This window comes from Hibiscus syriacus, unplaced genomic scaffold (genome assembly GCF_006381635.1).
Source record: "Hibiscus syriacus cultivar Baekdansim isolate YM2019G1 unplaced genomic scaffold, ASM638163v2 tig00007058_pilon, whole genome shotgun sequence".
Taxonomy (NCBI): Eukaryota; Viridiplantae; Streptophyta; class Magnoliopsida; order Malvales; family Malvaceae; genus Hibiscus; species Hibiscus syriacus.
Window position 1 is genome coordinate 3,830 of NW_024062125.1, and position 23,269 is coordinate 27,098.

At 35.5% G+C, this 23,269-nt stretch overlaps 5 non-coding genes and 2 pseudogenes across 5 annotated transcripts; 1 reads left to right on the top strand and 6 right to left on the bottom strand.

Moving 5' to 3' along the window:
- The first annotated feature begins 1,057 nt into the window (after positions 1–1,057).
- Positions 1,058–8,543, top strand: LOC120201232 (annotated as a pseudogene).
- Positions 8,544–11,921: 3,378 nt separating this feature from the next.
- Positions 11,922–12,056, bottom strand: LOC120201244 (annotated as a pseudogene).
- A 644-nt stretch (positions 12,057–12,700) lies between these two features.
- LOC120201238 lies at positions 12,701–12,862 on the bottom strand. The gene has a single exon (XR_005523635.1). It is a non-coding gene; the product is annotated as a U1 spliceosomal RNA (small nuclear RNA).
- A 1,118-nt stretch (positions 12,863–13,980) lies between these two features.
- Positions 13,981–14,140, bottom strand: LOC120201243. The gene has a single exon (XR_005523640.1). It is a non-coding gene; the product is annotated as a U1 spliceosomal RNA (small nuclear RNA).
- A 1,299-nt stretch (positions 14,141–15,439) lies between these two features.
- On the bottom strand, positions 15,440–15,600 carry LOC120201241. Its single transcript, XR_005523638.1, has one exon. It is a non-coding gene; the product is annotated as a U1 spliceosomal RNA (small nuclear RNA).
- Positions 15,601–16,387: 787 nt separating this feature from the next.
- On the bottom strand, positions 16,388–16,550 carry LOC120201240. The gene has a single exon (XR_005523637.1). It is a non-coding gene; the product is annotated as a U1 spliceosomal RNA (small nuclear RNA).
- A 3,498-nt stretch (positions 16,551–20,048) lies between these two features.
- On the bottom strand, positions 20,049–20,208 carry LOC120201242. Its single transcript, XR_005523639.1, has one exon. It is a non-coding gene; the product is annotated as a U1 spliceosomal RNA (small nuclear RNA).
- Positions 20,209–23,269: the final 3,061 nt, after the last annotated feature.

The window sequence follows — 23,269 nt, forward strand, 5'->3', positions numbered from 1 at the left end:
TAGGAAGGGAAAAAAAACCAATAACTTAGAGAGAATATAGAAAACAAAGATAAATAAATTAATCAACTAATCAAATATATTTGCTCATTTTCATGTAAAATAATAATATTTCTTAAAGTGTCAATAATATATCAATCATGTCATATGACAATCTAATTGTTAGATTGAACGTTAAATATTAGTTTATGTCAATCTAATGCTTAGCTAGAAAGAAATTGACATTTTTACCAAAAAATCACCCTAACAATGATTATTTACCTATCAAGCATTGTTTCTTCAATTATTATGATCTAACACCTTTTTAGTATTAGTTTATATTTTATTTCGTATATTAGAAACAATTAACGTCGTTTTTGCATATATAAAACTCTCAATCTTTCAAACTCTCAATCTTTCAAACTCTCAAACTCTCTAAATGAAGCTTATTTAAGCTATTGTTTATTATGATGGAGAAATTCGGGAAGATGAAACTAGCGTTGTTTTCGCATCAAATCATTCTGCCAGCTTATACTTCAAGAGGAACATCACTCTTGAGGAGCTAATCACTAAAATTTCAAAGAAGGTCCATGTTGGAAGTACTAGAAGACTGGCGCCACTTCAGTACATATATACAACACCACTATTTCCGTTAATTTATACAACGTTCAAACTCTCCAATGATGATGATGTTGCTATGATGGTTGATGCTCAAAATCAAAGTTTAGACGCTGCTACACAAATGTATGCCATATTTGTTGAAGTGTCTGCGGTTTGTGGTATGTCATTATGCTCCTACTATGGCTGGCTCAACATGCTGATCAAGTTGACAACCCAACTCAAGTAATGTGTAATGATTTTAACTCGTTAATGGGAAATCCACATCTTGATACATCCCTTCAAGTTCAATGAGGAGACATTCATTAGCAACTTATTACGATCTCTATCGAGGTGGCTCCACGAACAATCTGTATGACAATATCATTTCTAGTTCAAAGGGAATACATTCATCTGTCAATTTATTTGATCTGAATATGGAGATGCCCTCGATGCACAATATGTTTAGTACCCATTTGACAAGATGCCTTCAAGTTCTAAGGGGAGGCATTCAATTGCGAGCTTCTTCGACCTTAATGTGGAGATGTATGTGACACAACGCTCAATTCAAAATCTGTATGACACAATGCCTTCAAGTTCAAGGGGAAGACATTCAACTGTCAGCTTATTTGACCTAAAAATCGACATCACAGAGGAACCCTCATCTCCACCAGAAGAACCTCTTCGTGAGCTAGGTGAGGATGATGTTGAGACTAGACTATTCGTTGAACCCCAATCATCGCAGTTCAATATGGACTCCGATGATGATGATGTAGATGAAGTTTCGAAAATTCGATGATGATGATGATATAGATGTCAAAACTGCTGAGTCCCAACTGAGTGAGTTGATAACGTGAAAATCTTCGAGGTGATGCAACGACATACAATGAACTTGGTTGCAAGATTTGTCTGACATCAAGATCCCTCCTATGAGCTGTAATATGCAAATCCGACCAAATATTTTAGCCCGATCCTCGGAACAATCTTCACTCAAATTTTGAAAAATTTAGCTAACCATGCTAACGATATTTGACCACCGTTGAAAGTAGGTGGGATACCTCAAAGATACTAATTGCACAAGGAATGCCAATCACCATCCTCCATACTAGAAATAACAACCCCATCTACCGAAAGCCTCAAATGTAAGAAAATATCCTTCAGCATAATAGTGCACTCCCACACAGAAGATGAAATCTGTGTGTCTCTGGTCTCACCTCGCAATCAGTGCAGAAATAAAGGGAAGTTCAATGTTACAGTGCCTTTCATATATCGCTATGTAATCGAAATCATCCTCGGCAAAATACGGCCAAAACGATTCGGTATCTCTAACTTAACGTTATGAATAAATGGATCTAATATACAATTATTCTCCTAATTAAGTAAATATTATTCAAATTAAAATATAAACTAATACTAAAATAAATAAATAAATAAATAAAACATTCACAATATTTAAAATAACACAATTTAAATTTGTTACCATATCGATAAAATGACTCGAGATATGATTTTCATCTAAACGCAACAACCCACCTACCATTTTATAACTGCAAAAAACAATAAAAAATAGTAGAGTAAAATATAATAAAATAATAAATTATTAAATGATTATAATATAATAATAAAAATTTTACCTTTCAAAAAACGATAACAAAACTTACTTAAAACTTACTAGAATGATTGATAAAAGGAATAAATATAATATTTTTGACGTGGTTGGAGGTGTTGTGTGATAGAGTATTTATAGGTGGAGGGGAGGGGCAAAATTAAAGAGGAGGGGGACAATTGGGTGGTATTAAACACGTGTCATAAATCTTACGAAGCACTCCCGATGATCCACGCTTTTTCCATCGTGGCACCAGTTTGGACATAACCCCAAAAATGCACGCTTACTAATCCATGCTTTCCTTCCACGTGTGTACGTCGCGTTTCTTAAACCGCACTTTATTTTCAATCTTTCAGAAAATATGCTAGTTCGATAATATTTAGAGAAACAATGTCTGACATATAAATAATCATTGTTAGGGTGAATTTTGAGTAAAACCGCCAAAGAAATTGGCGGAGGGGGAATGAATCTGAATAGGTGTTTTGGGCTTAGGAATGGATGGATGCATGGTTGTTGGCAAGAACTAATGCGGAAATATTGGGAAGTTAACGACATTTTATAATTCAATATTTTTTTTTTGGATATGCCCTTTCGACCAATTGGAATAGACTCCAATATCGATCAACATTTATAATATAACACATTCAGGCTCCGGAGGCAGCTTCTAATAGTAATAATTTACGTAATTTATAATACAGTAAGTACACAAATGATGTATCGATTATAAAACGATATTTTATTTAGGAATGATAACGGGTTGGGTTCGGGGCGGGTTTTGCTCACCCCGTTCCCGAACCCGAAATGAATCCCCGTCCCCGACCCTGACCCGATCCCTGACAGATTTTTTATCGGGACGTCATGTCGGGGATTTTTTTAGCCCCATCCCCGAACCCGACCCGAAATATTATACCCAAACCCGAACCCGAACCCGAACCCGAAAATATTTTATATATAATTAATATAAAAAATATAAAATATTATATATATAATTAATATAAAAAATATAAAATATTATATATATATATATATATATATATATAATCGGGGCGGAGATACCTTGTCTCGAACCCGACCCGAACAAATCCCCGAAAAATATCTCCGAACCCAAACCCGACCCGAACAAATCCCCGAAAAATATCTCCGAACCCAAACCCGACCCGATATCATTCAACCCGACCCGACTCGAACTTGATCGGGTTTCGGGTTTTCCCGTCGGGTTCGGATCATATTGCCATCCCTAATTTTATTGAGTCTTTAACTATTAAAAATTATAAAACGATCCCTAAATTATAAGCCATTATTTTGTTGACTTGTTAATTATTAAAAGTTACTAAATAGTCACCCGTCTATTCATACGTTTCAAAATCGTTTTTTTTCTATTTAAAAAATATATTACAGTTTGAACTGGATGTTAACCTGTTAACTGGGATATGATAAAAACCTACTATCAAAATATCAAAACACTATTGTATCACTAATATGTTACCATCTAGTTTAAACGGCTGACAATTTTATAACGGAAAATCACGGGTTTAGAACATATAAATAGTCAATTAATCATTTTGCAACTTTTAATAATTGAGTGACTCAAAAAAATAACACCCTATACTTGAGAGACAATTTATAACTTTTAATAGTCGAGCATTCAACAAAATAATACCCTATAATCGGTCACTATTTGTTTTCTTTTAACAATATTATGCGTATCTTTATTATTATTTGGGCTTTTGAATTAATTCAATAATTAGTTCAAGTTAAATAATTTAGTTCATAATTAAATTGAATAATTTGACGAGCATAATAAAAAAAGACAGTAGATTGGATATTTATAAATTTTGAATTATCTAATTTGAATTTAAAAAGTTATCTAAAATTCGAATTTATCTTATTTACAAATTATTCAAGTATTACTAGGCTTGTAAGTCTACATTGTAATTCTGGATATTTTTTAATTTTAATAAAACTAGTAGCTTTTTATTAAAAAAAATATTACTATGTTTGTAAATGAACCAAACATTCAGCGAACCATTTAGTGGAAAGTTCTTTTACGTTCGTTTATTTATTAAACGAATGAACATGAACAATATATTATGTTCGTTTAATTAAATGAATGAAAATGAATAAAGGGCTCGTTCGTTCATTTATGTTCGTTTATGCTTGTTCCTTTATATTCAGTCCAATCTTCAAACCTGTTTTAAATCTTAAGACCTAATAAATTTTAACATTAAACTAATTAATATTTTAAAACCTCATTAATTTTAAACCCAAAAAATACTCAAAACAATTAAAAAAATATAATTCCTAAAATTATATGGAAATTCATATTCAAATATTTGAATTCGTAATCTACAATTGCATAAATAACGCAAATTCAAGTAATGAATATTTAAAAATATTTATCGGTTATCCATTTTATATTAAAAATAAATAATTTTAACATCTAAATTTACATATTATACCGTTCAACAAAAAAGAAGAAGAATATCAACTTATATCTACGATGCGGGTCGGTTTTGGGTCAATATGACTCGACTAAAAAATTTTACATCCTTCATTCAATCAGACCGATCCGAAAATATACACCTTCCACATGATCCGAATTCGACTTGATTTTTTTGAGATAAAATTCGATCCGACCCAAAATAATAAAAAAATATTATTTTTATTCAATAAAAATAGGGATTTAATCGAAAAAAATAATATATAGAGGCGTATTATTATAATTATCCTTAAATATATAAAGAAAATTATATTTTTTTTGGGATAGGGTTGTATCGGATAATTTCACCCTAAACCGACCCCGACCTGAACATTACATTTAAAAAACCATACCTGGCCGAATCCTTTTTTTTTTTAAAAAACCTCAATCCAATGAGGTCGGATCAAATTGAAACCCTTCAAGTTTGGATCTCATCCCATCCCTACTCATATCCAAATCAAGAAATCCATAATCAAGAGTTCAAGATAGGTATAGCTAACACTAGGTAGAGTCCCATTAAAGTTGGGAAGGCCTAGCTTTGTTAATAAGTGGAGGTGCTCTATCCCTTTCATTTATACTTTTGAGCTTTCTAAGGCCCAAAACTATTGTGAAATATTGTGATTTGAAGCCCAAACAACAAGATCTATAATTACATTTGGGCTACCTTAGCAACCGACTCCATTTAATTTTTTTTATTGAAAGTAGATAGTTTAATTAAAAATCGAAAAATATTAAGAATTACAATGAAGATTTATGAGTATAACCGTAAACGTAAACTAACCACAAAAAGGGATGAAACTGTTGAAAGACCACCGACAAAACGCAAATCAGAGTCAAACGACGTGAGAAAACTATCTACGAATGCAAAACGCGTATCCAAATCAATCCGATGAACCAAAGCAGGAAAGATCAATATGATAAGAAATAAACGCCATCTTGATCAGTCGTGGTGATGTCAAATTCAACCTTGAAAAAAAAGATAAATGAAAAACAATGGCCAAACAATTGAAAACTATCAAAAGGTAGAGAAAAAATGTGCCACAACAGCAGATATAAACGTGCAATAAAGACAGAGATAAACATGTCACAAAGATAAAATTATTCTTATTAAAAAACTAAAAAAAAGAGAAAAGACAACTTACGGTCGACAATCAGTATCAAATTTGGTACCGACGTCGGCTAACAAAATCAAAGAAGAAAAAATTGATTTGATCTATAAAAATTGACGCAAGTTGTAAAGAAAAAAAGGGAAAGGAAGAAAGGGAGAGGGAAAGAACGGCTAGGGTTTCAAAAGAAAAATTAATGTCTAAATTCCAATTTTAATAATTCATGAAGGATCCCGACTCCATTTAATCTAACCGCGAAGCGGAACCATAACAATAATGATGATTAGCAGTCATAACTAAACGGGTGACGACCAATTGCAGTAATAAAATATCCTTATTTTCATTATTATTCCAATCGCAGTCTATCACGATAATTAAAATTATTATATTTTACTGTAAATTATGTAAATTTTAAAAGCATTCACGATCCATATCTACGGTAACGATAATAGCACATGTTATGTCTGTAATGAATTATTCTTATGTAAAGCTATGGGCACTTTGGTTTGTTTCCGGAACTAAACTTCATGTCCAAGGCTTAAGTTGTCTACTTTTAGGATTTTCAGTTCATCGGAACTCGGAGTTTCAAGGAGACAAGTACTGGAACAAGTTGATAAGGAGCTGAGCAAGGGAGATGAGAGGACCGCACTGTCTCTTGTCAAGGACTTGCAGGGAAAGCCCGGTGGCCTTCGATATTTCGGTGCTGCTCGCCAGGTTTTCGAGTCGAATTTTATAGTTTTTCTTCTTTTTTTTTTATGAATTTGAGCTGTTTGATTTTCTTTTGAAATGGAAAAAGGGTAAATAAAAACCAAGAACATGTATGAAAAAAGAATGGTAGAGGATGCTTAGTTTCCCATTTTTTATGTGTGAAAATAGCTCTGAGATTACTGCTGGTGTTTTGAATACATAAGATTGTTGCAAAGAAAAATGGGGGTGTTTCTGCATTTCAAGTCAAGCTGATGGATTTTTCTTAGGTGTGCAAATGATATAATCTTCGACGAACTATTTGTGAACCATTCGTATAGCGTTCATTTGATAAATGAACGAACATAAACAAATGGGTGTTTGGTTCGTTTATATTTGAGAACAAGCTATCGTTTCGTTTATAACCTTATTTACTCGATTCTCCTTTTCCTTTTACTTTTTTTAATTTAAATATTGGTGAAGATAAGAACTAAATTGAACATAAGATGAATTTTAGAGTTTAAATTGTGAAATAACTTTAGGATTAGTAGCGTAATTTCATCATTTTTCTTTGAAACAGTGTTGGCAACATATTCGTCAATACTAAACAAGCGAACTTGAACAACTCGGATGAACTGAGATTGAATGGAATAGAAACTACCTCTCTTCTATCACCAGTTGATGCAACTCTTGGTTCAATAGAAAGAAACCTGCAGCTTGCTGCTCTCTTAGGTGGGGTTGCAGCTTGGAATTCTTTTAGTTTTAGCCCTCAGCAAATCCTCTCTATTTCTTTGGGATTCTTGTTTCTGTGGACACTGGACTTGGTAATTTCCTCGTTCCGATCATCTAACTCGTTCGTTCGTAAACAATCCCCTCCTCGATATCGACTTCAGAAGTTTATTCTCAACGTCTCATGAATGTTTTTCCATGGTTGATGAGATTTCTAGTTCATGTTTCGTTGCTTTAAACATCGACGCAGCCACTGTTTTCTGCAACATGCTGGTGTTTGTATAGGTTTCATTTAATGGAGGCATCGGCGGCTTGGTCCTCGACACGACCGGTCACACTTTCAGTCAAAAGTACCACAACAGGGTTGTTCAAGTAGGACCCTTCTCTTTTGTTTTCTGCCTACTTTGCTTCAGTTCATGATGATCATATGTTAATTCTGATTAGTCTTTCATATTGCTGAAAGAAACCAACTACTTATTGTATACCGACTTCGGTGCAGCATGAAGCCGGTCATTTCTTGATCGCGTACCTGGTGGGCATCCTTCCTAGAGGGTATACATTAACCAGTTTGGAAGCATTAAAGAAGGAAGGATCACTCAATCTTCAAGCAGCAACATCCTTTGTCGATTTCGAGTTTCTCGAAGAAGTAGGTTGTTCTTTTTGGTATATCTGCTATATTCCACTCAGCTACTGCTTTTGCTTCCCATTCTGTCTTCAATTTTTGGTAACCGGAATGATATCTAGCAGAGGATAATGCGGGATACCGTGCTTCGGTTTTACGGATAACGTAGTTTCCAGATGATTCCCTAATGCTATTTCTTCACCAATGTTCTCATTTCATGCAGGTCAATGCAGGGGAAGTATCAGCCGCGGTATGTTGTGTACTCAGATTTTCCTGTTCTTAAAACATGTTGGATTTTAGAAAACTTGATTGACAAGAAATCTTATGGTGAGCATGTTTATGCACCAGACACTGAACAGATTCTCATGCATAGCACTAGCAGGTGTGGCAACCGAATATCTTTTGTTCGGCTACGCCGAGGGCGGCCTTGCGGATATAAACAAGGTAATACAATTCATATACCCTAACTTCCACCCCAAGCAATAGGGAGTCTCAGTAGTGAATTGAACTTTCTGGTTATGGATCAGCTGGATGGATTGCTCAAAGACTTGGGGTTCACTCAAAAGAAAACAGACTCACAAGTTAGATGGTCTGTACTTAACACCGTCCTACTGTTGCGCCGCCACGAAGTCGCTCGAGCTAAGCTTGCCGAGGCGATGTCCCTTGGAAAAATCAGTAGGATCTTGCATTGACATTGTAGAGGATAACATCGATGATGATGACACATAGTTGCAACTGGATTTTACTTGCTAATTGTTTTCCAGTTTTTTCCTCTTCTTTTTACTCAGTTTTGAGTTACACGAGTTTGGATTTCATAAGAGAAAAAAATGATATATGTTAGGGTAAACTACTTGAATGGCCACCCAACTATGGGGTTTGTATCAAAATGACCACCATTTTTAAATTTGCATCAATATGATCACTGAACTATTTAAATGAGTTCAATATAGTCACTAACCGTTAGTATTTAACAGAACTAATGATGACAATTAACAAATTTGTATAATTACATATTTGATCCTCAATACTTGTACATTCTCTCAATTTGATCCTAATTTTAATTCAATTCAATAAATTTAACTATCTAATCAAATTGTGACACGTGTCAACTTCTGAATTGAAGAAAACAAATTAAAAAAGGTTTGCACCTAGGGGATTCAAACCCAAATATTGAAGGGAAACATCTGTTTGCCTTAACCACTGAACCACATGACATGTTTGATGAAAGGTTAAAACATGTGTTATGTATCTTGTTAAAGTTAAAGCATAAAAAAGCTAAAATTGTTTAAAATGAATTTGAACCCAAGACCATGTTGGAGACCAAAACAAGCTTTAACCATTAGGCTAAATCAAATACTCATAATTTAGTTACAACATTATATATATATATATATGTATATCATATATTATAAATAATGATAGAAAAAAAGAAATAAAAAATATTAGTGAGAACTTAAACATGGGTCGATCGAGAATATGATAGCTCTTAAATCACTAAAAAAATCTAATACATTATTTATAATTGGTAGTAGATTTTAGTATTTTTTTAAAAGGGTAAATTACATGGTTCCTCACTATACTTTACTCCCTATCCTATTTTGCTTACCGAAATTTTAATTTTTATAATTTACTCACTGAACTTTATAGATTGAATCATTTTGTTCACTCTGCCGTTAACTTTTAACGGCTTTATGATGTGGCACAGGAATCAGAACGATACCGTTTTGGAAAACTCAAATATACTGTAAAACTACGTCGTTTTGGTGAGTAGAATATGAGATAGAGTGAAGTTTAATGACTCATGGTGTAATTTACTCTTTTTCCTAATGACTCATGGTGTAATTTACACCGTTGACCACTCTAGATGGTGGCCTTTTGGTCCCAAAATGGGATGGATTGGTTTGTCTCGACCCATTGAGTCCAGATTTGGTGGTTGTTTCATCGGAAAATGTCCCAAAGCCCGTGAATTTGAATTGAAGCGTTACAGTTTCCTCACTTTCAATCTCAAATTCATGGACTTCAGAGCAACTTCTGACAAATGGAGGTTAGATTCGAACTCACAACGTCGAGGTGAATCGATCCATCTTATTTTAGATCAAAATATTCAAAAAAAAAAAAATTCAAACATAGAAAAAGACAAATGAATTTTTAATGTAGTAGTAGAACTTCCAGTTGACTGTAACCATTTATGATCAGATAATTTAAATTTTAACAGTTGATTTTTATTTTTTATAATTTTCTCTTTATGGTATCCTACTTTATCCAAAAAAATATATCGTTTTTTTAATTAAGAATATATCATTTATATATATACTTGATAATCATTTTCTCATATCTTATTTGGGTACCAAACACAGGAATACAGATGAAAACCCAAATAACATAGATGATATCTCCATACTTAATCGGGTAAATTATGTTTAGTACCTTAACTATCATTTTTATTCTGTTTTAGTCATCTAACTATTTTGTGTTTCAAAATCATACCTAACATTACGCTTTGGTTTCATTTCGATCACCCGCTGTTAAAAAATTAATGGTAATATTAACATGTCACCATTAGGCAATGTCACGTCATCATTGAAAATTTTAGAAAAACACCACGTCAACAGTTCTGTTAAATCTTTAACACGGGTGACTAATATGAAACCATAACATAACGTTAGATATAATTTTAAAATAAAAACAATCGAGTGACTAAAACAGAACAAAAGTGATAGTTGACATATTACCCTACTTAATTTTACACAAAATGCTATTGCTAAGAAAACAATTTCTTAATCATCTGGCTAACTGGCAATCAGGTCCGACCCAATACATGTGCCAGATGGGCCTTAGCCCAGGGTAGCATGTTTGAGGGGGCATCAATTTGGGTGACTTGTTCTCTGAGTTCAGATTTTGGTTTGTTTTCCTTTTTGATTGAGAGGGTTTTGGCGGCAACCTCTTTAACCGAGGCTTTGGTTTCTTTAAGCATATCATAAGGAGATTTCTCGGGCTTCCGCGGCGTATCTGATGACTATGATCTCACTCCCACCGCCATTTTCTCATCTATCTCTCCGTCCTCCATCTTCTTGCTTCCTCTATCTGCTTCAGTTTTGGCTAAAACAACAAACCCAAGCAAAGATGAGCTCCAACTTCGGTTTGGTTGGAAATTGGAATGGCGACCCACTCGTCCTGTTTCGGCCTTTCTTTCTTTCATTGCGACAGGGTTATGGGTATGTTAAAACTAAGCTCTCGCAGCCCAACTTTCAAGCCCAGTATTCTAAAAATGACCAAAGCATCAGCTTGAGAATCCATCAACTAAATGGACCATGACAACGAAGTGCTTTATGTCTTAAACATACCCAACACAGACTGCAAGAGCACTGGGATGCTTGCAGCATTTGATCTCGTAGATTCTATTTATGGCTTCGAAAGAACTACACGTTTGTTCCAATTAAAGGAAACTATAAATCTCAGATGAATCAAATTGAAACTTGCTCATGTATAAGGCTGTGTAATTATTCTAACATAACGATGACCAAAGGCATTTTATGGAAACTCTATCATAAGCTCTTCTATTTTCTTCTTCTTCAATCTAGCTATATTCCTACAATATTTTCCCTCATATTAACCGATAAACTATAATTGCAGCCTTAAGAAGCTAAAACTTAGAATCTCTTAATTGACTATAATTTCTATTACATTTTTGTTTTAAAAAAATTATTTATGTTTTGTCTATTATACGATACAAGTATAGGGGCATAAAATTATTTTCTCGCCCAGGACATTAAAATTCATTGGACCGGCCCTGCTGGCAATCCTATATGTCTTGTGATGCTAAATAGTTTACCCTACTTCCTTATTTGCTTCTTAATTTTATCTTTCATACAAATTTCCCTCATGATTGTGCTATGAGTAAGTACTAAGATGCCAGATAAGATTTCCAGCTATTCAAAGCTTAATGCATGATGACGTAAAACAAAGGAACTATAATATTAATGTCTAACAAAGACTGATTATTCACTCAAACCTCTCGTGATCACGTTACTGGCCATTCTTAAGTCCTTTTTACTCTGCATAACATTCAAAGCATCTTGGGTTATGAGGAGAAAAATTTTAAACAATTGGAACTAAGTTTGAAAGGGAGCCGCGCGAACGCAGGCCCACACTGCCACTAATTATGACTTAGGCGAGCACCCCTCAAAGTGCAATGGAGGTCACTAACCTAGGCCATGGACCTTTTTGATCACCCATTGACCCCATCCAGGTAAGTATGTTGTAGTGAAGCTAGTTGCCTCTTATTTATTAGCTCCAGCTTTTGGTTCTTCCTCTTTCTTACTCGACATGGGATTAGTTTCGTCATGATTCTTCACTTTCCTGGTGACTGGTGAGGCTGAGTGAAGCTCCTAAACAGACCTACAAAGAAAATATGAAGCTCATAAACAGATTAGAATCTGTTTTTTTATCTCACTGATAAAAAAATGTTTGCAAATCGACATGGACTCTCTTTCGAGTAGTACAAGTCCACAAGTGCAACATAAATATGCATCAAATATGTCATTCCCATTAATTTTCCATCAACCTAGTCAGTTCAGGTGTTCGAAGAGTGAATTTCGCTGTCGATGATGGTATTTTTCTCTTGGTTAAACATACCATGGCATGTACTCCAAATGATGGTGTTCAAATGATGGTATGTTTAACCAAGAGAAAAATACCATGGCATGAATATTAGATGAGTACTCCAAATTCCATGGCTATTCACCTGCTGTAGTGACCGGATTCTCAGGTCGACTTTCTGCTGCATAACATTCAAGCCATCTAGCGGTATGAGAACGAGAACAATAAGCTAAAGATTTTCATGACAGAAGAATTCAAAGATGTACCACAGAGTGATTGTTAACTATTGAAACTAAATTTGGACGGAGACCGCGCGAACGCAGGCCTCCACTACCACAAATTATGACGTAGGCTCTCCCACTTTGGGGAGACCTTAGGCGAGCACCCCTCCTAAGTGCAATGGAGGTCACTAGCCTAGGCCATGGATCTTGATGATCATCCATTGACCCCGTCCAGGTAAGTATGTTGCAATGTAGCTAGGTGCCTCTTATTTATTATCACAGCTTGTTGTTCTTCTTCTTTCTTACAAGATATGGGATTAGTGCTTCGTCATGGTTCTCCACTCACCTGGTGACTGGTGAGGCTGAATGACGCTCCTAAACAAATATGGTGAGTGGAGAGACTGTAAATGAAGCTCCTAAACAAATTTACAAAGAATATATGGAAGTCTTAAACAGATTACAGTTTCCTTGCTTCTTTATCTCACTGATAAAAAAATGGTTGTAAATCGACTGGACTCTCGTTCGAATAGTCGTACGAACCAAGTTAAATATCGAACATCGACTCTCTTTCGAATGGTTAGATTAGAATTTCATTGCCAAAGATGCCACTGAAGTAAGCTGTTTTTCATCTTTTCTAATGGATTTTTATTTGAGTTTAATTTAAGAAAACAATTGCTAACATTGATAATCTTGTTTGGTTTGGAATCAACAGTTGATTGGTAAAACACCATTAGTAATCTAAACAAAGCTGTAGAATCAACTATATGTGGAATCATATGGGAAATATTATCCATAGTTGTACTTGCATAAGCAGATTTAGAGCGTCCTTGTTATTGGTTTCCATGATAATTGTCCTTATTTCCTTATCCCAAGCTATTTCCAATACTATAAAGACCCCACGGCTCTACATCCAACACCGAGCAGCAACTATGGCTTTCGTAAATCCTTTAATCCATCTGACATTCTAAGTCTCGCAAGACACCACCAAACACTGTCCGTCCCTATCGGAGTTTAATTTACACCACCCGGAGGAGGCAATTCCCACCCTACTACGAGTTGAGCATCTCTGCCGAGGGATTTGGCATGAGGCTTGCAATGTATTCCCTGGCTCGTTTCTATTTGGCATTCACCTGTCATTTTGCAAAACACTTTCCACCTCCATAAAATCCGGATCAAATATACTTCCATTATGTCCGGATCAAATATACTTCTATTGCAAAAGATGTAACTTAAGTTGTTTTGGATCTATTTGTGTTATAAGAAAAGAATTTCTTGCTTTGAAAACCTTGCAGGGTTTGAAATGAACAGTAGACTGGTAATTAATCGTTAAGCATGAATATCTAAAGTTTAAACTTACGATCAACGGGGCCGCGCGAACGCAAGCCCCCACTCCACAAATTATGACGTAGGCTCTCCCACCTGGGGAGACCTTACGCGAGCACCCCTCCTAAGTGCAATGAAGTTCACTAGCCTAGGCCATAGACCTTGTTGATCGCCCATTGACCCCGTCCAGGTAAGTATATATGTTGCATTGTAGTTAGGTGTCTCTTATTTATTAGCTCCAGCTTCTGGTTCTTACTCGTTTTTACTTGGGATTAGTGCTTCATCATGATTCTCCACTTCTCTTGTGACGCTGTACATGAAGAGATGAAGTCAAAGATTTATAAAGAAACGATGAAACTCCCAGAGAGATTATAACTTCTTATTTCTTCTTTCTGTCATGCCACTGATTAAAAATTGAAATCAAAATTTTGAACACACTGTGTGCCCTTCGTTTTCTATATATGGTTACCCATTCCAGTTCATCCATATTGTTTTCAATGCCCTCTTATTTTTGCAGTGAGGCAATTCAACGTTTGCAAAAACAAACGTGCATGGCTTGGTTTGACACGTTGATGGTTAAGAAATTTTTGCACTTTAGTTAATTTTCTTTGGCTTCAAACGTTCATCCGAATCGTTTGCTTTTTTGATTGAGCCAGTTTATTGACCAGGACAACAACCAATCATAGATTAGCTTGATCATGTATGGTTAGAGAATGTTTGAGACTTTGAGCGAATGGTTTCAAACTATCAATCTTCTTCTGCGTATAGCCAACTAGTTTGTCAAGACAGCATTTTACAAGGAGCAGATACTGATAAAGCACATTCACCAACCTCAAAGTCCGCATGTAGCATCAAGTCGAAACCATCCGGAGGGTCTTGAAAATACAAAGAACAAAGAGAAGGGACCATGCAAGTTTAGCCATACCATCCCCAACCTTGATCATCTCTCGAGGTGCATAAACAAACTTTAGATGTTATGCCCTCCGAAACAAATCAACTGTATGTGGAATCATATGGGAAATATAATCCATAGTTGTACTTGCATAAGCAGATTCAGGGCGTCTTGCTATTGGTTTCCATGATAATTGTCCTTTTTTCCATATCCTAAGCTATTTCTAATGCTACAAAGACTCCCCACGGGTCTACATTCTACCACCAAACATTATCCGTCCCTATCGAGTTTAATTTACGCCACTCGGAGGAGGCAATTTCCACCTTACTATGAGTTGAGCATTTCCCTGTCGAGGGATTTGGCGTAGGCTTGCAATGCGTTCCCTGGCTCGTTTCTACTGCATCGGCCTACCATTTTGCAAAACACTTTCCACCTGCATAAAATCCAGATCAAATATACTTCTACTGCAAAATATGTAACTTTGTTTTGCACCTATTTGTGTTATAAGAAAACAATTGCTTGCTTTAAAAACCTTGCTGTGTTTGAAATGAACAAACTAGTAAATAATCACTAGCATGTATATCTAAAGTTTAAACTTACATTTGACGGTGGCCACTCGAACGCAGGCCTCCACTACCACAAATTATGACGTAGGCTCTCCCACTTGGGGAGACCTTAGGCGAGAACCCCTCCTAAGTGCAACGGAGGTCACAAGCCTAGGCCATAGACCTTGATGATCGCCCATTAACCCCGTCCAGGTAAGTATGTTGCATTGTAGTTAGGCGTCTCTTATCTATTAGCTCCAGCTTCTGGTTCTTACTCGTTTTTACTAGATATAGGATTAGTGCTTCATCATGATTCTCCACTTCCCTTTTGACGCCGTACACGAAGCTCTTAAACAGATTTACAAAGAATATATGGAAGTCCTAAACAGATCAGAATCTGTTTCCTGTCTTTTTTATTTCATTGATAAAAAATGGTTGTAAATCGACATAGATTATCTTTCAATGATGTCTGGTGTCATATGAACTTAGATATCAGTCATCAATTCTCTTTCGAATGATGAGATTAGACTTTCATTGCCAAAGATTCCACTAAAGTAAGATGTTTTTCATCGTCTTTAATAGATTCTTACATGTGTAGATGAAATACGCCATGTCTGACTCGAACCCTGTTTAGGACTTAGATATCAGTCATCAATTCTCTTTCGAATTGCAGCAAAGTTTGGAATCAATCGAACCCTGTTCCTGTCTCTAGGACAGATATATGATCAGAGATCATGTCACCATAAACTTTCGGTATGTATTATTTGTAGATAATTCAAACCCTATTCCAGCAAAGTATATGATCAAAAACCTTGTCACAAAACTTTTGAGATGTATTATTTACAAATAATTCAAGGACAAGTGTATGATGAGAGACCATATACATGTAAATAATTCAAACCCTAAACCCTGTTTCAAACAAGGTATAAGAGCAAAAACTATTGCAGATAATTGTATCCTTAATACTATTATACCTAAACAAACTGAACAATTGAACTGAAAAATTGGAAAGGGGTCGTGCAAACGCAGGCCTCCACCGCCACAAATTATTACGTAAGCTCTCCCACTTGGGGGAACCTAGGCGAGCACCCCTTCGAAATGCAATGGAGGTAATAAGCTAGGCCATGGACCTTGCTTTGGCAGTGAGACAGTTCATCGGCCATGGCAATAAAGCAAAGCTTCGCTTGAACTTGGATGATTTGAGAATGTTGATAAGGTACAATCACCAACCCAAAATTCCCAGGAATTACCTGTGAGAGTTTCAAGAAGCTTTTTTTTTAGATGAATCCTTTTTCAACATTGAAGATTCAGAAAGTGTTAGTGGAACATTTGATGTTTCAATCATCCCTGTAAGATTATCCAAGCTTCGAGGAATTTCACCCTTGAGGTTGTTGTAATGCTGTTGGAGAGGTCTAGGATTCAGAGCCTGCTAAGAATCGACGGATCAATGAATATTGATCCATCAATGGAATTCTTCCTAAGATCAAGTACTTGAAGAAAGGACAATTGAGAGAAGAAATATGGGAATTCACCACTGATATTGTTGTCATGAAGATCAAGGTGTTCAAACACACTCAAATTGCTAAAATTTTTAGGCAATGGACCGGTTAAAGCACCGAGGTGAAGAATCCAAAATCCTCAGGAACTTTACAGGAGAAATTATTGGAAGAAATATCAACAAAAGCAATTAAGCTATTTAATACAAATGCTGTGTTGGAAATTCACTGCCTGAGAAGTTATTGTTTAGCAAGTGCAGCAGCAACAATATGTATATATTGGAGATTGATTTTGGCACTGTCCCTGAAAATTTGTTTCCTGATAGCATGAGTATCATTATTGAAGTAGTATTGATTTCTGGCAATTCCCCAGAAAAGTTGTTTCTTAATGACGGAAGGACCAATAGATTTCGATGTTGAAACAACTTGGGTGGCAAAGAACCTAACAGCTTGTTATCTGATAGAATAATAGTTCCAAGATTTCTTTCAGCTGCCATAACAACTGTGGGAAGAATCTCCTTCGAGATCATTCTCACTCAAGTCCAAGGAAAAAGACCAGTTCACCCCTCTAACACTGCAAAATCTCAATGATAATGAAGATAACTTACACTTCAGTTCGATCTTGAGATTGTTGTTCCAATGCTAATCTATTTCCTCCAACGTGCAACTTCTTCAACTCCTTGAGGCCAAATAGCCATGTTGGTATCTCACCAGACGGCATATCGTTCTCCAGATAAAGTGTCTCCACTTCCTCGGCATCCGTATCGATGATGTGATTTCTCCACTCAAACAATTCTTGCTCAAGTCTAATGTTGTTAGATTCACCAAGTTCCCGATGTCAACAGGATTAAAACTCCAAGCTCTGTTAGCTACAATATTGAAGCTCGACTGTTTCAAACTTTTAAGACCAACATCATTAGGCAATCCACTATCAATCATATTACCACTGATATCAAGGAACTCCAGATTTATCAAATGAAACAGCTGCATACAAATTGAACCATTGAGGCTATTTCCTCTCATGTCAAGATGCACCAGTTCACTCAAATTTCCCAGTCCAATCCCTGAAATTTCACCTTTGTATAGAATTATAGGAAATGTAAAGCGACATCAAGACCTATTGGAATTTTTTTTTTGATAATTTTAGAGCTTTGAATGATAAATTGATCCAAATGTTGTTGAGGAAAATGTGGAACTAATTGTTGGTTCATAAATGTGCAGAAGTGCACGATGTGGGTAACGTGAATGTCCGAACTGATCTAGCTCTTTGTGGGCTTGTGGATATTTTAACCCAAATGTGAGATGTTTTCCGAGAATATCTTTTCAAAATCTATTTTGGAATTAAAAGGATAAATATTAAAAGTTTACTTTAATCAAAACAATAATTTTGGAAATTACTTAATTGCTTGATTCTCATTAATGCTTCATTAGATCAAAAATTTACAATTGATCACAATGTGAACACTCCCTATAAATACTGTGCTAACCTACTATGTTAAATACAATTTAAAAACAACTCAAAAACCAATTCAAATGAATTATTTTCTCTAGTTTTTGGTGATAGATAAAGACAAAGAATAGTTTGTGATCTTGGCAGTTGTGCTACTGTGCACTGATTATCTTATTGTTGTATCTTAGGAGACAAACGACTTAATATCTCAAGCACCAAGGACTGACTGGAAATTTGTCTTAAAGAAACTACGTAATTGCATGCCTCAACTCATTTCCATTCGGTTGTTTCGTTTTCAATCATGTGTTTGTTTTTTATATTATTTTTTTATTATTTAATAAGATTTCTCATTTTCCTTTATTTATATCATCTCGGATTGTTATACGTCTAAAAAATCTTAATCTAGAAAATCAATGCCAAAACAGTTGGAGTCTTTCCTGGTGAGAGAAAAACACTGGATCAATTCAGACCCATCACTTGTTGTAAAGATAAACTGGAACTACATTCCACCAGAGCCCAATGACATCAATTTGAACTGGAATTTCACGTCTCTAAGCCATCGAGAAACAAATCTGTGGGAGATTGTCTTTCATTGAGCTGCGAAATAGTAAATCCTTGAACTCGAGGAGAGGTTCTCGTTGATCATGAAGGCATAGGCCATGGAAATGAACCAATGAAGCTGAGATTTGGAACAAAAACTATAGAGTATGATTTAGAATTAAGCTTAAATTTGCTATCTTTTTAGCTTTTTGATGTTTACTTCTTTTTCCCACTAAATCTGCCTCTGGTTCAGAGATGGTAGTCAAAAGTTCATAGATTTTGTTTTTGATTGCGATGACATATGTAATTGTGAAGATCAACTAATATAATATTCACTAGTAAACTAGGTTCCGGAAATGTGTTTCCCGTCAAGAAATTTGCTGGAAAATCTTGAAACTTTAGCCTACGACTTGTACATTTTATTTTATCGTTTCATTAAATATGCTTCAAATATGTCATTCCTATCAGTTTTCCTTCTACCTAGTTGGTTCTAGCCTTCGAAAAGTGAATTTTGAAATCGATAATAGAATTTTTTTTCTTGGTTAAGCAGACAATGGCATGGATATTAGTTGTTTCTACCTGTAAGTGATAGCATAGGAGCCATAGAGAACTGCAAAGGAATCAATATTACTAGTCTACTCAACCATGTAATCGAAAACAAGGGTATTAATGGATTCCATGAAGGGGATTCTTTAGACTTCTGGTTGAAGACTGTGACGTACTCATCCCAACAACACTGGGTGGCATCATCAACAGGTTTCAACCTTTATTTGGTGTCGTTCCTGCAAATGAGCTTGATGTTTGAAACTAAATGTTGTCCCTTTTATCTTAATGAAGGGAAAATGCAAATGAGATCAAAGCCAAGTTCATTAACGAAGCTGCAAGTCATCTTACTGAACTCGAGGCTGACAAGCTCAGTGACTACAAAAATGTGGAGAGTTCCATTTATTTCTCTTCTTCACCTACAAATCTTGTCGAAGAAAGTGGCGGTTATCATTATTAAGTCATTTTTTCAGCTGAAGAACATTCAACGTATCCTGTAGGATGAGAAGGTGAACAATGAGCTAAAGACATACGACCGGAGCATTCAAAGATGTTCGAAGGATGTGCCAGAGTTACAGTTACGCGAGGTTTAGAAGAATATAGACATGTCATTTGGAAATTAATAGAAACTAAAACTGGAACAGGGCCGCGCGAACACAGGCCCCAACTACTACAAATTATGACGTAGGCTCTCCCACTTGGGGAGACCTTAGGTTAGAACCCCTCCTAAGTGCAATAGAGGTCATTAGCCTAGGCCATGGTTCTTGTTGATCACCCATTGACGTCGTCCAGGTAAGTATGTTGTAAAGTAGTTCGGTGCTTCTTATTTATTAGCCCCAGCTTGTGGTTATTCTTTTTTGTGATCGGAGAGGCTGTAAATAAAGAGATGAAGTCACAGATTTACAAAGAAATGATGCAACTCCCAACAGGCCGTGGCTAGATTGTCGGGGGCCCTGTGCAAATTCTTATAAAGGGCCACTGTTTTCTAGATATATTCGATTTCGGAGCCATTATTTTTATACTTCTTAATGGAAACAACTGATAGATATACTCGATTTTTAGGCCTCTATTTTTATGCTTCTTAATGGCAACAACTGATAGATATACTTTATTTCGGAAGCCCTATTTTTATGCTTATTAATGACAACTAATAATATACTCGATTTCAGACCCCTTTCGGGGCCCCTAATTTTTGAGGCCCTGCGTGGTCGCCCACCTTGCACACCCTCAACCACGCCCCTGACTCCCAAAGAGATTATAATTTCTTATTCCTTCTTTCTTTCATCTCACTGATTGAAAATGGCTTCAAATCAGACATGGACTCTCTTTCGAATGGGTTGTAGATTTTTGTAACATTGTGTGTGCTCTTCTTTTTCTATATATGTTCTACTCATTCCAGTTCATCAATATTATTTTCAATACCCTCTTGGTTTTGCACTGAGGCTGAGTTCAATGTCCACAGCAACAAACGTGCATGGATGGGTTTGACAGTAGGATGGTAAGAAAATTTTGAGACTTTAGGCAATTTTCTTCGGCTTCAAATGTTCATCCAAATCGTTTGCTTTTTTAATTGGACCAGTTCAATGACCAAGCATAGATTAGCTTGAACATAGATGGTTAGAGAATGTTTGACTTTGGGCGATTGGTTTCAAACTCTCAATCCTCTCTTGCTTTTAGCCAACTAGTTATTCAAGACAACATTTTATAAAGTGCAGATAGTAATAAAGCACATTCACCAACCTAAAAGTCACATATAGCACCGAGTCGAAATCCGACGGATCTTGAAAATACAAAGACCAAAGAGAAGGGACCATGCAAATTTAGCCATACCATTCCCCCCTTGTTGTTCTCTCGAGGTGTATAAATAAACTGTAGATACCGTGCCCTTCAAAACAAATCAACTATATGAAGAACCATATGGGAAATATTATCCATCGTCGTACCTTGCATAAGCAGATCCAAAGCGTCCTTGCTATCGATTTTCACGATGATTGTCCTTATTTCCATAGCCCCAGCTATCATTAGTCCCACACGACACCACCACGCACCGTCCGTCCCGTATCATTCTTCCTAGTTTTATCTGAGTTTGATTTACACCACCCGGAGGAGGCAGTTGCCACCCTACTACACGTTGAACAATTCCCTGTCGAGGGATTTGGCGTGAGACTTGCAATACGATCTCCTGGCTCGCTTCTAGCTGGCATCCGCCTTTCATTTTGCAAAACACTTTCTTCCTCCATAAAATCCCGATAAAATATACTTATATTACTTGAAGTATTGAGTCTGATATTGGAAATCATATATATTTTGTATGACAATTGTAATGTTGTTTATTGGTTGTTTTTTTAGTATGGTTTAAGTGTTGATTTTTACACTTAACAACTGTAATTTTTTAAACATGTTTTACTTTGTAATCATGTTTAAAATGGCTTTATTAGAATGGTTGAGAGTGCAATTTGATGCATCTCTATCTTTGTTTAATCTTGCTTTGATCTTTTGCATTACATTCTCTTTGTTTTCCGCTCTTCCTCTCCTTTGTGCTTTGAAGTTTGTTTTCTTATCTTAACATTAATAGTGGCATCAGAGCTGTTTTCTTAAGGGTTGTGAGGTTCTGTTGCTGTTAGTGAGTGATTAAAAATACTTTGAGAGTTTTAGTTTTTGTGAGTGTAATACCCTAAATATCGGGTCGGTGACCATAGTGAAAGTATTTAAAATTTTGGTGGGTTAAAGTGAGTAGATTGAAAAGTATTGGAAATGATTTAGAAAATTGTGGTTAAGATTAATTAGTAAGAATTGAAGGACATTATGGTCCTTTGGAGGGAAATAAATTTAATATTCATTATTATTAAGGATATTTAATAAGGGAAATAAGGGGATAAATCAAAGTGGTCTTTTCTACTTCTTCCCCATAGTCCCGTGTCCTCCATAGCCAAGGTAAGAATTCTTCAATGTTGGTTTTTCTTTTCATTTTTGGGTTGGTTTTGAAACCTTGAGTGATATAGAGGATTAAGGAAAGTTCAAGGAGGATTAAAACAAAGAGATGAAGGTTTTATTTGAGATTCAAGAAAATGGGTTTTTGAGTGATATGATGAAATATAGTTCTTTATTGAAGTTTAAAAGTATATTTGACTTGCCAAATAAGTAAATAAGAGATTTGGGGCCTTAGAAGTGATTAAAAACATGTTTGAGAAAGTGGTGTGATTATTAGTTTTGAGTGTTCTTTGGAGATTTTAGATGTTATAAAAAGATTTATGGATGTAAGTTAGTTGGATTAAGTAATGATAAGTTTAATGGTATGGTTAGGGATAAAAGTAAGAGAATTAAACGAAATTTGGGTAAAAATCGAAATGAAAAATGAAAAATTTGGGTAAGGGTAGCAGTACTGGAAGAATAATATCGATACTATAGGTTTAAATTTGAGAAAATAGGATGAACAATATCGATACTGATGCAATTAGTATCGATACTACTATGGGTACCGATACTAAGAGGAAGGTATCGATATTATGGATTCTAAAATGCAAAAATGATATCGATATTGAAGGGAGTATCGGTACCATAGTATAGAAGTATTGATACCATAGTAGGGGTACCGATACTATTGAGCCTGAAATTTTTAGATATGATGAATTTTAATAGAAATTGAAAATAATAGTACTTTTGAGTATTATTAAAAGTATAAGTGTTAGAAAGTATACTAACATATGTATGGTATGTGTAAATAATGGATGCTTGTATAGATTGTAACCAAGCTCCAGAGTCAAGCAAGAAAAAGGGAAAGGATAAAGTTGCCGAATAGTCGGACATCATTGCAGCATACTAGTGAGGTATATCAGGTGAGTGCATTTATTATGTACATTG